This window comes from Bos javanicus, chromosome 8, assembly GCF_032452875.1.
Source record: "Bos javanicus breed banteng chromosome 8, ARS-OSU_banteng_1.0, whole genome shotgun sequence".
NCBI classification, from domain to species: Eukaryota; Metazoa; Chordata; class Mammalia; order Artiodactyla; family Bovidae; genus Bos; species Bos javanicus.
Window position 1 is genome coordinate 49,796,339 of NC_083875.1, and position 14,937 is coordinate 49,811,275.

The following is a 14,937-nucleotide window of genomic DNA, read 5'->3' on the forward strand; positions in this document are numbered from 1 at the left end:
ATCATCATCATGAAAACCTTAAATGTTATATTAATTTAACCATTCGTTTTTGCTACTAGATTTTGTAAGATTTAGTAGAAAATGCAAATAACATTTTTAATGTTGGCAATAGTGTTAGTCACTCAGTCATGTCCAACTTTTTGCGACCCCATGAACTGTAGCCTGCCAGGCCCCTCTGTCCATGGAATTTTCCAGGCGAGAATACTGGAGGAGATAGCCATTTCTTTTCTCCAGGGGATCTTCCCAACCCAGGAATCGAACCCTGGTCTTGTACACTGCAGGCTAAGTCTTCGCAATCTGAAACGTTAGGTCATCACTGAATTGAATTTACAATTAGAACGGTCTAGAAAAACTGTTTAATGTGATATTTCTGACTGTAGGTTTTCAAGAAAACTGATCGCATTCTTTGATGTGAAGTCATCCTTGAGAAAAGATGAAGTTTTATATAGACCTTTTAGCTTTAATTTTCATAATAAATGAAAAGCATCTTACCAATGTATAGATGATATCAAAAGTGAAGACACCGTGTTTAAAGAATGAATTTTTAAAATAAAATAACTACACTAAAAGTTAGTATTTCAAAAAATTGAATGTACTCAACCTTCCATTGTGCACTTATACAAACTTATGGCCTTGAAGCCAGGTAAGTCCTAGTTTACATCCCACCTGTCTCTTCTGAGCTGAGTCACCTTAAGCAAGGTCCATAAGGTCCTCGAGGCACAGTTCTGTCCTCAGTGAAATGAGCATAGAGCAGAATAAGCATTCAATAGCTATTTATGATTTAAGACATTATTAGTATATCTAGATCATAGCCATTATAACAATGGTTTATTTTGTAGTGAGCTATTTCCAATGTTTTAATTGGCCTTATAGTAATATCTGTACATTAAAAGTTTTAATTTTATCTTTTACTGTGGTTGCAAGCCCCTTAGATGAAATTTACTATCCTAAATATTGTTATGTGTACAATTCAGTAGCGTCACGTACATTCACATTGTTGTGCAACAGATTTGTAGAACTTTTTTCATCTTTTAAAACTAAAATTCTATGCCCATTAAACCCCAATTTACCCTCCCCTCTCCTGCCAACCCTAGGCAACTACTTTTCTAATCTGTTTTTATGATTTTGATGACAGTACCTCATATGAAGAATCACACAGTATTTTCCTTTTGTGACTAAGTTGTTTCATTTAGCATAATGTCCTTGAGGTTCATCCGTATCATAGCAAGTGGCACCATCTCCTTCTTTTTAAGGCTGCAAAACGTTCTATTGCATGTATATACCACACGTTATTTATCCATTTGTCTATCAATCGATGTGTGGATTGTTTCCATCTCTTGACTATTGTGAATAATGCTACCATGAACATAGTTTTACAGATCTTTTTAAGTCCATATTTTCAACTGTGTTGAGTGTATTTTGAGAAGTGAGGTTGATCAGTCACATCGTAATTCTTTTTTAAGTATTTTGAGAGCTCTTCATATTGTTTTCCATAGCGATTTCATCATTTTACATTTCTACCATCAATACATTAGAGTTCCATTTTTTCTATATTCTCACCAACATATGCTGTTTTCTGTTTTATTGATAGTGGCTATTTTAATGGGCAAGATATTAAGCCTATATTTTGAAATAAACCTTAATGTATAATAATTGTATTTGCAAATACAACTTATAATTACATTTATAAATACAAATTACAAATACAATTGTATTTGTAAATAATAATTATAGCAAAATCAGATCTTCAATTTACTTTGTATTTGAATACTAAGAATCCAAGGAAAATAATCTACATATGACTGCTCATTAACAATTATTAATAATTGGCAACTACTAATAATTGTTAATGAGCAGTCATATGTAGATTATTTTCCTTAGATTCTTAGTATTCAAATACAAAGTAAATTGAAGATCTGATTTTGCTAATACCTTTTTCTAAGATACACTTTCTCTTTATTTTCAGGGTTTGAAATAATATCAACATGTATATATTGGAGCTTTCTTTATTTGATATACTATCCGGAAATTCAAGTCAAAATTCAAGAAGAAATTAGTAACATGCTTTCAGATGAAAAATATAATTTTTATGAGTATATTTTCATTTTAAATTAAAATTAAAAAAATTTTTTTTCCCCCTCAGATGGAAACACTGGGATGAAATCACCCAGGTTTGAAGACAGGAAAATTTTACCCTACACAGAAGCTTTTATAAATGAAATATTCAGGCATACCTCCTTTCTCCCTTTTACTATTCCTCATTGGTAAGGATATGCTTCTCCTTTGGGACAACTACTGGTCCCAAAGCGGTGTGGGAGGAGTGTGGAATCTAAAGCATTAGAATGAATGAAGGAAGTTCTTCAAAATCTATATTATGTTAATATTATTTTAATATTTTATTTTATTTTGAAACTCTTTAATGAAATTTAAACTAGAGCAAGGGAAATTATGTGAATGTTTCCCATAACTAAATTATGATGCCATTAACTTTCATCATATATTTACTAATTAAGGGGAGGGAAGAATATTGAAATTCGGAGCAATGGATAATCTAACCATAATTTATATTTGGCTATTAAGTATTATACAGGCTCACTTAACTTACCCCCATGAGCAGCCTTAGCCACCTGTTAATGTGATATGGCTTCATTTTCAATAGCTAAGAATTTTGCTAGACAATAGATGGAGGAATCTAGTGTTGCCACAAATAGACTGAACAGAGTATACATTTATAGGTATTTGAAAGTTTACTAAACTTTATGCCAGACTCTCCAGCTCCCAAAGGCATGCCAGTATAGGCTAAGTAGATAGGCTTTATTAAATATGTATGTAAACAACTCAAGTTCTAGTAGTTCAAACTGTTTCCATTCCATATAGTTAAGATAAAAAAAATTAAACTCTCAGTGTTTTTTCTCTTCCCATCTTTAAATAGTGAAAGTATGGGAATGTCTCTCACCGCGTGTGGTAATTGGCACAGCAGAATGCAGTGGCCTCAGCCCAGGGACCTCAAAGGGGAAGACCACTAGCTGAGCAGTCAAACCCAGACAGTTAGCCGCTCAGTCCCCTGAATTTTGCCTCTCCAGTTTGCTCTCCATATTTCACGTGATGCTACCTATTCACAGTGATCTCTTTCCTTCAGATCCCCTTTTCTGGTTGAAGCAGATTTCATCTTTAACTTAAGTTAATAAAAAAGTGAAGTGTTAGCTACTGAGCCATGTCTGACTCTTTGCGACCCTATGGACTATAGCCCACCAGGCTCCTCTGTTCATGGAATTCTTCAGGCAAGAATATGGGTGTGGGTTGCCATTTCCTTCTCCAGGAGATCTTCCTGACTAAGGGATCAAATCCAAGTCTCCTGCATTACAGGCATATTCTTTACCATCTGAGCCATCAGGGAAGCCCCTCAAAAAGGTCCTACATTTAAAGATGCAGCTCTTCTGTCTCAAAGGCTTCTGTAGGGTGACTTTGGGTACTACATAAAAGAATACAATCTACAAGCTTTACTAAGGAATAAGGAACAGACAACAAATTTACCGGAGGCATTTGGGGTGAAATGAAAGTGATCATATACTTTGGGATTCTGAAAACACATCTGAGGACCTCACTAATAAGGAGAAACATATTTTAGAAAATAGGTATTCATTATATTATTAAAAGTGAAAAAAGGAAGTAATATATAAACCAAAAAGATCAGATGCATTGGCCAATGAGAGTAGTGTGATATGACCCAAGAATTTTAGCACAAACATATTAATAAAAGGCATTTTATATATATCATTTGGGACTAATCCATTCTATACTTGGATATTTACAATTTTCCAACTAAAAGGACCAGAGATCAAAAAGCAGAAAATAAGTTAAAATGAAATAGATTGAAGCAAAACAATCTTAGGTAAAGGGGATGAAATTTTTGCTATTACTTGTACCATATGTACACACACATGAAGGTTAAACAGTACCTTAATAAGTATTTATTGGATATACACTCTTTTAAAAGTTGTATAGAAAGGCACTTTTATATGGGAAATTTTGGAAACATATATACAGAAAGAGAAACTCTACAATGAATGCATTAATATATTAAGTCCTCCTTTAGAATATATAATCATTCATATTTTCATATTAGTGAAATCAAATTTTACATGCTAGGTTTCCAAAGAGTAGGAACATGTGCTTTTTTATATGGATTAGAATTTGAGCAGCTGAATCCACAGAGGGAGTGACAGGAATGTACTGAGAAAGGCAAGTGGCTACATAGGAACAGGTAATCCTTCCAACAAATAGGTCCATCCCTTTTTTTGGTCTTATCCTTTGTTGGGTTTTGAGGACACCCAATGAGTAATATCCATATTATTTGCCAAAGTTCAATACCAACTACAAGATGAAAGGTCAAAGAGACTTTCAAATATTAACTTTCTAAATTAACAGAACTAGTTTGCACAGTTTGGCTGCGATCTAAACTAAGGAGGCTTAGTCATAGTTTTCACCTGGATTAGACATACTTCTCCACTCATACTCTGGTGAAGTTGGACGACTGCAGTCTTCCTGGGAAGTATGAAACTGGCTCCTCAGCTTAGTCCATTAATAACTATAGATGAGATATACCTTCTCTACAGGTTGGGTAATCAGAAGAGAGAACCCAGATGTGGCTAAGACAATTGTGTCCAGTGACCGTTCTCAAACTTATCACATTGAAATGTCACTGAGAGTGAGGGCCATTTTGGAAGTTAGGGAGTACCATATGGAAACATAACATGACAATCTAAGCCATGCATAATCACAGAAGTATAAAGGGGAAAGGTGTACAGTATGCATAAAGAAGTCTGAGTATAGGACTAGAAAAATAAAATACTTGTTCTAGAAGCAACTTAGATCCTCCAGGTGCAACTTAGATCCTCCAGGTACAACTAGTATCATTTCACAGCTAGGAAATGAAATCATAGAGTAGATATGAGATTTGCCCAACATCTCACTTAGAAAAATATCTAGAATTCAGATATTCCTAGTTCCAATTCCATTCCAGTTCCTAGATACTTCTATCAAGTACTAACTGATGTATTTTTTTTAATCTATTAGTAAAAGACAAAAACATGCTGTATACAAAGAAAATTCTTTATAATTTCCTTAAAAGTTTCTGGTTGTAATTGCATGTCTACTTATGACCAACTCTGTCATAGAAATACTGTGATGATTTTCTGGAAATTTTAGCTCATAGCAATGCCCTCAGTGTATTAAATGCTCAATATGTCTAACAAATACAAAATAAAGAATAAATTAGTAATTTGACAATAGGTAGAAGATACCTCAATTAAGGAATGAATGGAGATTTATAGAGATGTCATATCATTATTACAGTAAAAAATAACTTTAATGGCTCAGTGGTAAAGTATCCACCTGCAACGCTGGAGACACAGGAGACACAAGTTCAGTCCCTAGGTTGGGAAGATCCCCTGGGGAAGGAAATGGCAACCCACTCCAGTAATCCTGCCTGGGAAATACCATGGACAGAGGAGCCTGGTGGGCTACAGTCCAAAGGGTCACAAAGAGTCAGACACAATTGAGCGACTAAGCACGGAGCTCAGAAAAAATATATCAATTTATGAATGAATAGAGATTTACAAAGATGTCATATCATTATTATAGTAAAAAATAGCATTAATAAAAATAGTCCATGCAGTGCAGGAAGCAGCTTAGTGATGGGTTATTTGAGTTTGCAGGATGTGTTATAATGCTGTATTTCTCTTTCTTATAGTACTACAGCAGACACTACTCTGAATGGCTGTTTCATTCCCAGGAAAACATGCACCTTTATTAATATGTATCAAGTAAATCATGAGGAGTAAGTCACCATTTGCTTTTGAACTGTGGTGTTGGAGAAGACTCTTGAGAGTCCCTTGGACTGCAAGGAGATACAACCAGTCCATCCTAAAGGAGATCCAACCAGTCCATCCTAAAGGAGATCAGTCCTGGTTGTTCATTGGAAGAACTGATGTTGAAGCTGAAACTCCATTACTTTGGCCATCTCATGTGAAGAACTGACTCATTGGAAAAGACCCTGATGCTGGGAAAGATTGTGGACAGGAGGAGAAGGGGACGACAGAGGATGAGATGGTTGGATAGCATCACTGACTCAATGGACATGGGTTTGGGTGGACTCCGGGAGTTGGTGATGGACAGGGATGCCTGGCGTGCTGTGGTTCATGGGGTCACAAAGAGTTGGACATGACTGAGCGACTGAACTGAATTGAACTGAAGTCACCATTTATTTCTTGAGATAAAATTTGCTTAGTTCTTTGTTTGCTCTTTATTAATTTGGGAAAAGTTTTCATTCTTCTTAACCAAACTTCATCCCCTCTGTTTCCCTTGAAAGAAGTTGAAAAGAAATTCAGTTTTCTTTCCTCACAGATAATGGGAAGGATGAAATCTTAATACAAATTCATTCAGAGTAAATTGAATTTCAAAAGTGGGCTTACAGGGAGAGATGTGAGCCAAGGGCTTCATGGGCTCACCCTCTACATGGGTAAGAACAGCCCATATTTGAAAAGCAGCCTGAAATTCCCCATTGGAGTATAAGCCACTAAGCAGGGGTTTGTTTTTTCTCTCTCTCTGTCTCTGTCTTTGTTTATTTGCTTTTTCCTCAACCTAAGCACCTAGGTCAGTGCCTGGCACATAGTAGGCACTCTAAATATTTGTGAAGAAAATGCAGCTAGAGGCTTGCCTGTATCAATTACAGAAGGGCAGGCTGAGCTGAAAGTACCTCAGGCAGTGAAAAATGAGACTGATGGGTGGTGATGGCCGTGGTGGAAGAGTACAACTAATATTTAGAGACCCCTGCTGTGTTCTGGGGGCTTCTCTAGTGGCTCAGTGGTAAAGAATCCCCCTGCCAACCTGGGAGACAGGGGTTTGATCCCTGGGTCTGGAAGATCCCCTGGAGAAAGAAATGGCAGCCATTCCACTCCAGTATTCTTGCCTGAGAACCTCATGGACAGAGGAGCCTGACAGGCTACAGTTCATGGGGTTGCAGGGAATCAGACATGACTTAGCAGCTAAAACAACAACTGTGTACTGGGTACAAAAAGCTCAGACATATCTACTCTGACCTCAAGAGTAATCCTACATAGTGGTGCTATCGTATCCTAGTTTTACTGATGAAGAAACTTTCAGCCCAATCGAGCAAATTACTTAAGATCACATTTTCAGCAGGTAACAGAAGCAGGATTCACATCCAGTGCTAATCCTATTTAATATGCAAATCTGGTTTGATGGAAATTATATGCTCCATGGAGCGAGGGCTTGATGTTTCCAGCAAACTGATAAAGACTGCATTCTTTTCTCTTTTTTTTGGTTTCCTTGACTATACCACATGGCTTGCCAGATCTTAGTTCCCCTACTGAGGGTCCAACCTGGGCCCCAGCAGCAAAAGCACCTAGTCCTAACCATTGGACCAACAGGGAATTCCCAAGACTGATTCTTATACACTCGGCTAGCCATATGTACAGTACTCTGTATAGCTTCTCCCTCTTTATCCAAGACCTCATCTGACTGATGGCTTAGATGCTAGGCTTTTAGGGAGGGAAATTATTATCCTGTGCTCCTAACAGCACCTTCACGATCTCTGTAACCAGCAAAATGGTGGGATACACTGTATAGTCTGTCCCACTGGAAAGCTTATTGTCAGAGAGATTGATACATCTCTTCTCCACCTAGTGATTACGCTGGATAAACCTAAACATTTTTAAACCTACTGTAAAAAGAAATACAGTCAGTGTAAACTGAATGGTATTTATTTTCTGTTAGTACAACCCTAAGTATCTCAAGTGTTCTAGTATCCTAAGAACTTGTGATTATATTGACTATTGGGTAATGAGCAAACAAGCTCAGTTAACACAGGTGCTAATAAAGAAATACTCCTTGTAAGAAGGCACTTGTTTAAGTTAAATGAGTATGTAATTCAAGACTTGATATTATGGGGAAATTATTCAAAAGGTCACAAGTTCAAGCACGCACTGAACAATGGAAAATATGAAAAGTGATTGTATGTTGAAGCAGTGGGGAGAGGTCATCTGTTGTATCTATCCAACCCAGTAAACTATTGGTGAGCAGGACACTGTCGCAGTGTTATCAGCTCTTTTAGTTATAAACAAAAACTTGGAAATGGAGATTTTCTTGTGGAATCTTCTGATTTTTAAATGTTAGCAGCAATGAATTACTTTTAAAATATTATGAGAGCAAAACGAAGTTTGTTGGAGGACTGAATATCATTTGTAATCCTCCAGGTCTATGACCTCCGGTGCAGAGAAAACAAATTTTTCTTCTAGGAAGAGGGTGACATCTATAGACAAAGAGACCCAGTTCTTCATGAAGTCAGGTGAGTCTCTGATGTATGGCTAAGGATGGAGGTAACACACTCTCAGTTGTGGATGAGCCTGATGCAGTGCTTGTAACAAAAGGGGGAAGGAGGAGAGAGAACCAATGTGGGCAACCCCCTCAATCAGAGTTGCTTTCAGGAGACCTGGCTCCTCTCTGTGATGATGGGTGAAGGTTATTTCCTAAACACAGTGAAAGAACACCAGGGTGAGGGGTGTGGCCTCAATAGTCTAATCCTTCCTGTCCCTCTTGCTTAAAGCCAAGGAGATTAAAATATTTATTACCTTTTACTTAATCACAATTTTGTAATATTCTATTGAGACTTTTGTGGAATTATTCATTTAAAATAATAAAAAATTAAAATACGTTTCATGTATTTTATTCACTATTTAATGAACCAGAAACCATTTTTGTGAAAAATAGGTATAATTGTACTAAGTTTTATAACTAAATCTGTCAACATATTAAAGGGAATAATGACATATATATCCACAATAATTATCTAATTACATACCTCCATAACTATATACATATACAGTTGCATACTCAGTCATGTCTAACTCTTTTCAACCCCTGGACTGTAGCCTGCCAGGTTCTCTGTCCATGGAATTTTCCAGGTAAGAATATTGGAGTGGGCTGCCATTTTCTTTTCCAGGGGGATCTTCCTGACCCAAGGGTTGAATCCACATCTCCTGCACTGGCCGGCAGATTCTTTACTGCTGCACCAGCTGGGAAGCAGCATACCCACGCGTGCACACACACACACACACACAGATATGCATATGTAACTTTATATACGTTGTTCTGAACTTGTATGAAAGACTTTATCCAAAGCAAAATTATTATGGAGAAGTTGGCAACAAAAGCAAAAGTGATAAAACAAATTCTTAAAAAATTTTTATTTTTGTCTATTTTATACAGAACTATTTGGGATAATCCCAATTTACTTAGACCTGAGAGATTTCTGAATGAAAACAGGGAACTGAATAAAAATCTTATTGAGAAAATCTACATTTTTGGAATGGGAATCCAGAAGTGTCTCAGATAAAAGGTTGCACGAAATGAAGTATTCGTTTTCATCACCACAGTTCTGCAGCAGCTCACACTGAAGAAATGCCCCGTGGTCAAGCTTGACCTGACACCCACGTATGGATTAGTCATGAAGCCAAAACCATACCAACTTCGAGCAGAGCCCCGTTCCATGGGTAGTTCCTGTTCTTAGATTCTCAGACCAGATGGAAGTTTTGTTGTTTAATTTAGAAAAATGTGGGGCTTCAAATTCACTTAGCAAGCAGTTTATTAATAAAATTCATCCCTCTAAGCTCAGTTCAGTTTGTTGTATGTCATCCTAGTGTTGTGGTTTTTTAAGTGTATGGTGTAGCCTGCCTCCTCATATGAGAGCTCTTATCTTATGAGGATATTTTAAGATAATGAAGTGTAATGCGATGCAAGGGTTTTAAACCCATGTCTCATGAGCTGGTGTCCCAAGTGTCACTGTGAGCAATGGAGAAGGGAATGAATGAGCACTGGTAGATGGAGCAAGCAGGCAAGGGGCTTCTGTCTTCCTTCCCTCTGTGCCAGCTTCAATAGACAAATATACTGATATTAGTTTTCAACATCGGGGTCAGAATAAGAACAAAGTTCTGATGATGAATATATTTCTTTCCATTGGACTTGGAACTAGGTACTCAAGAGGTCCAGAGAAGGGAGTTAAAGTTGCCCAGAGCAGAGGAGAACATTTCATGGGATAATAGATGAGCTGTGCTAGATTTGGAGGGACGGGGGAAAGCATGTAAAGAGGGGATGTCTTCAAAATCCATTTTTATATTGGCTCTATGTTTTCTGGATTATGAATTTAACTTCAGGGCAAATTGGTATTTTTGCAATGTTATCACTTCCTTTTGATAACCTACTAAATATACATGTGTATTAGTTTGCAAGGGCTGCTGCCAAAATAAAATATTAATACCACAGTCTGAATGGCTTTAACAACAGACATTTGTTTTCTCACAGTTCTGGAGGCTGGAGGTCTAAGAACAAGGCGCTGGCAGGATTGGTTCCTCCTGAAGGCTGTTTCTTGAGTCTGTAGATGGGCTGTCCTCATGTTGCTTTGGTCTATGCCCACACATCCCTGTGTCTCTGCTTTTCCTTGTTAAGGACAACAGTTATCTTCGATTAAAGCCTCATCCTAATAGCCTCATTTTAGCTTAATTATAACCTTAAAGATCTTAACTCCAAATGCAGTTACATTCTGAGGTACTAGGGATTGAGACTTCAACATAAGAATTTAGGGAGGAGATACAGTTCAGACCTTAATACAATGTTAGGAGGAAAAAAAGATAGCAACTAAAACTTTTTCAGTATAGTACCCAGCACTGTGTGCTTCTTTAATTGAATTTGTTAATGAGCTAAGGCATATAAGGGACATAAAATAGACAGTGAAAAGCTACTTTAGACTGAAGGTTTAAGGGGAATTGCATTATAAAGGGCTTGAAATACAAGCAGGAAATGAGAGTATTATCCGGGGTCTACTTGAAATGCAGAGAGCACTTAGGGATAACAACCTAAGGCCATCTAGATAATGGCCATCTTGACCAGGATGTCGCAATGGAAATGGAGAAAGTAAACAACTCACAGACCTGGAGGATTAAAATTAGGACTTCATCTTTCTTTTCCAAGTACACATAAATTCAGCATTATTCTTCGAATAAACAAATTGGATGGCCTGTCCTTGTTTGTAAAAGCTTTTGAAATTGTTTGTATTATCCACGTGACAGTGTGTCAAATTGAAACTATTCTTACATTTTTTTCTGTAAGAAACTATCAAATCTTCTGTGTATGCAATAATAGTGGGGATGACAGGAACACAATAGGAATCTTGCTATCTGTTTATCTGGTATTTTCTTTAAGGAATTGTGTTTATCTAGCCTCTTGTTTAGTTGTTTTTTTCAACAGTTAGCAAATGATTCATTTATTTTAACACATTGTATTGTAAAATGCTAATTTCCACTTTGACTCTGCTCCTAAGGCATAATTAGTGTACTATTGCACTTTTGGAAAATTTGTGTTTGCAGTTTATGCAATTTTAGACACATGGATAGGACTAAAATGGGGGAAAGAAAGTTTAAAAGCAAAATGGAAATAGCTTTTCTTTGTCATTTAATATGTAACAATGAGCTATTTTTAACTATATATGTTTATCTGGGAAAAGTCATTTATTTTATAAAAATATAATTAGAAGCAACACTGTACCACAATCTTATATTGAAATAAATTAATTGAATAACTTAAATTTATGCTTTCAAATTTTGGTGCTGGAGAAGACTCTTGAGAGTCTCTTGGACTTCAAGGAGATCAAACCAGAAATCCTAAAGAAAATCAACCCTGATATTCATTGGAAGGACTGACACTGAAGCTGAAGCTCCAATGCTTTGGCTACTTGATGCAAAGAACAGACTCATTGAAAAAGATCCTGATGCTGGGAAATCTGAAGGCAAAAGAAGTGGGTGGCAGAGGATGAGATGGTTAGATAGCATCACTGACTCAATGGACATGAATTTGAGCAAATTCTGGGAGATAGTGAAGGACAGAGGAGCCTGGAATGCTTCAGTCCATGGGATTGTAAAGTATTGGAAATGACATAGTGACTGAACAGCAACAAAATTAACATAAACCTCTTTAATCATCTGGAAACCTACATGCAGAATTCATTATGAGAGCCAGCAATTGATAACACATGGATATCAGTGGCAATCCAAGATGAGTAAGATCTTTAAAGTCATTATATATGAAGTAAAAAAGAGTAAAGAAATTAGATATCCTGCTGCATGCATGTGCATGCTCAGTTACTCACTTGTGCACAACTCTTTGCAACCCCATGGACTGTAGCCTGCCAAGCTCCTCTGGCCATGGAATTTTCCCAGGCAAGAATACCAGAGCGGGTTGCCATCTCCTCCTGGGGACCTTCCCAACCTGGGGATTGAACCTGTGTCTCCTGTATTGGCAGGCAAATTTTTTGCCACTGCACACAAGTACATATGGATACTTATAACTCTGTGCCTTTCTTGTATTAATAGCTACAGCCCCTTGGGGCTTTTGGTAACACCATGAATATGATCAGGTCAGACTAGAAACCATCCACTGCATGATGTGAGTGAAAGAGAATGTGTATGGTCCCAAGTGTTTTTCAAGAAAGAAAACTTGCACCAAAATTTATAAAAACATTTATATATTCCTACATTTAAATTCTCTAATTTCTCCCCAGTTCAGTTCAGTTCAGTCGCTCAGTTGTGTCCAACTCTTTGTGACCCCATGAATCGCAGCATGCCAGGCCTCCCTGTCCATCATCAACTCCCGAAGTTTACACAAACTCATGTCCATCGAGTCGGTGATGCCATCCAGCCATCTCATCCTCTGTCGTCCCCTTCTCCTCCTGCCCCCAATCCCTCCCAGCATCAGAGTCTTTTCCAATGAGCCAACTCTTCGCATGAGGTAGCCAAAGTACTGGAGTTTCAGCTTTAGCATCAGTCCTTCCAATGAACACCCAGGACTGATCTCCTTTAGAATGGACTGGTTGGATCTCCTTGCAGTCCAAGGGACTCTCAAGAGTCTTCTCCAACACCAGAGTTCAAAAGCATCAAGTCTTCGGTGCTCAGCTTTCTTCACAGTCCAACTCTCACATCCATACATGACCACTGGAAAAATCATAGCCTTGACTAGATGGACCTTTGCTGACAAAGTAATGCCTCTGCTTTTGAATATGCTGTCTAGGTTGGTCATAACTTTCCTTCTAAGGAGTAAGCGTCTTTTAATTTCATGGCTACAATCACCATCTACAGTGATTTTGGAGCCCAGAAAAATAAAATCTGACACTGTTTCCACTGTTTCCCCATCTATTTCCCATGAAGTGATGGGACCAGATGCCATTATCTTCGTTTTCTGAATGTGGACCTTTAGGCCAACTTTTTCACTCTCCTCTTTCACTTTGATCAAGAGGCTCTTTAGTTTCTCTTCACTTTGTGCCATAAGGGTGGTGTCATCTGCATATCTGAAGTTATTGATATTTCTCCCGGGAATCTTGATTCCAGCTTGTGCTTCTTCCAGCCCAGGGTTTCTCATGATTTACTCTGCATAGAAGTTAAATAAGCAGGGTGACAATATACAGCTTTGACATACTCCTTTTCCTATTTGGAGTCAGTCTGTTCCATGTCCAGTTCTAACTGTTGCTTCCTGACCTGCATACAGGTTTCTCAAGAGGCAGGTCAGGTGGTCTGGTATGCCCATCTCCTTTCAGAATTTTCCACAGTTTATTGTGATCCACACAGTAAAAGGCTTTGGCATAGTCAATAAAGCAGAAGTAGATGTTTTTCTGGAACTCTCTTGCTTTTTCTATAATCCAATGGATGTTGGCAATTTGATCTCTGGTTCCTCTGCCTTTTCTAAAACCAGCTTGCACATCTGGAAGTTCACGGTTCACATATTGCTGAAGCCTGGCTTGGAGAATTTTGAGCATTACTTTACTAGTGTGTGAGATGAGTGCAACTGTGTGGTAGTTTGAGCATTCTTTGGCATTGCCTTTCTTTAGGATTGGAATGAAAACTGACCTTTTCCAGTCCTGTGGCCACTGCTGAGTTTTCCAAGGCTTTCTTATCTCTCCTTGCTATTCTTTGGAACTCTGCATTCAGATGTTTATATCTGTGCTTTTCTCGTTTGCTTTTCACTTCTCTTCCTTTCACAGCTATTTGTAAGGCCTCTTCAGGCAGCCATTTTGCTTTTTTGCATTTCTTTTCCATGGGGATGATCTTGATCCCTGTCTCCTATACAATGTCACGAACCTCTGTCCATAGATCATCAGGCACTCTGTCTATCAGATCTAGTCCCTTAAATCTATTTCTCACTTCCACTGTATAATCATAAGCGATTTGATTCAGGTCATACCTGAATGGTCTAGTGGTTTTCCCTACTTTCTTCAGTTTAAGTCTAAATTTGGCAATAAGGAGTTCATGATCTGAGCCACAGTCAGCTCTCAGTCTTGTTTTTGCTGACTGAATAGAGCTTCTCCATATTTGGCTGCAAAGAATATATTCAGTCTGATTTCAGTGTTGACCATCTGGTGATGTCCATGTGTAGAGTCTTCTCTTGTGTTGTTGGAAGAGGGTGTTTGCTATGACCAGTGCATTCTCTTGGCAAAACTCTATTAGCCTTTGCCCTGCTTCATTCCATACTCCAAGGCCAAATTTGCCTGTTACTCCAGGTGTCTTGGAGAAGGCAATGGCAACCCACTCCAGTACTCTTGCCTGGAAAATCCCATGGACGGCGGAGCCTGGTAGGCTGCAGTCCATGGGGTCGCTAAGAGTCGGACACAACTGAACGACTTCACTTTCACTTTTCACTTTCATGCATTGGAGAAGGAAATGGCAACCCACTCCAGTGTTCTTGCCTGGAGAATCCCAGGGACGGGGGAGCCTGGTGGGTTGCCGTCTATGGGGTTGCACAGAGCCGGACATGACTGAAGTGACTTAGCAGTAGCAGCAGCAGCAGCCAGGTCTTGACTTCCTACTTTTGCATTCC

The 14,937-nt window shown here is 38.2% G+C and overlaps 1 pseudogene; it reads left to right on the forward strand.

Moving 5' to 3' along the window:
* Window positions 1-9,698, forward strand: part of LOC133252703 (cytochrome P450 1A1-like) — a 48,815-nt pseudogene extending 39,117 nt beyond the window's left edge.
* The last annotated feature ends 5,239 nt before the right edge of the window (window positions 9,699-14,937 follow it).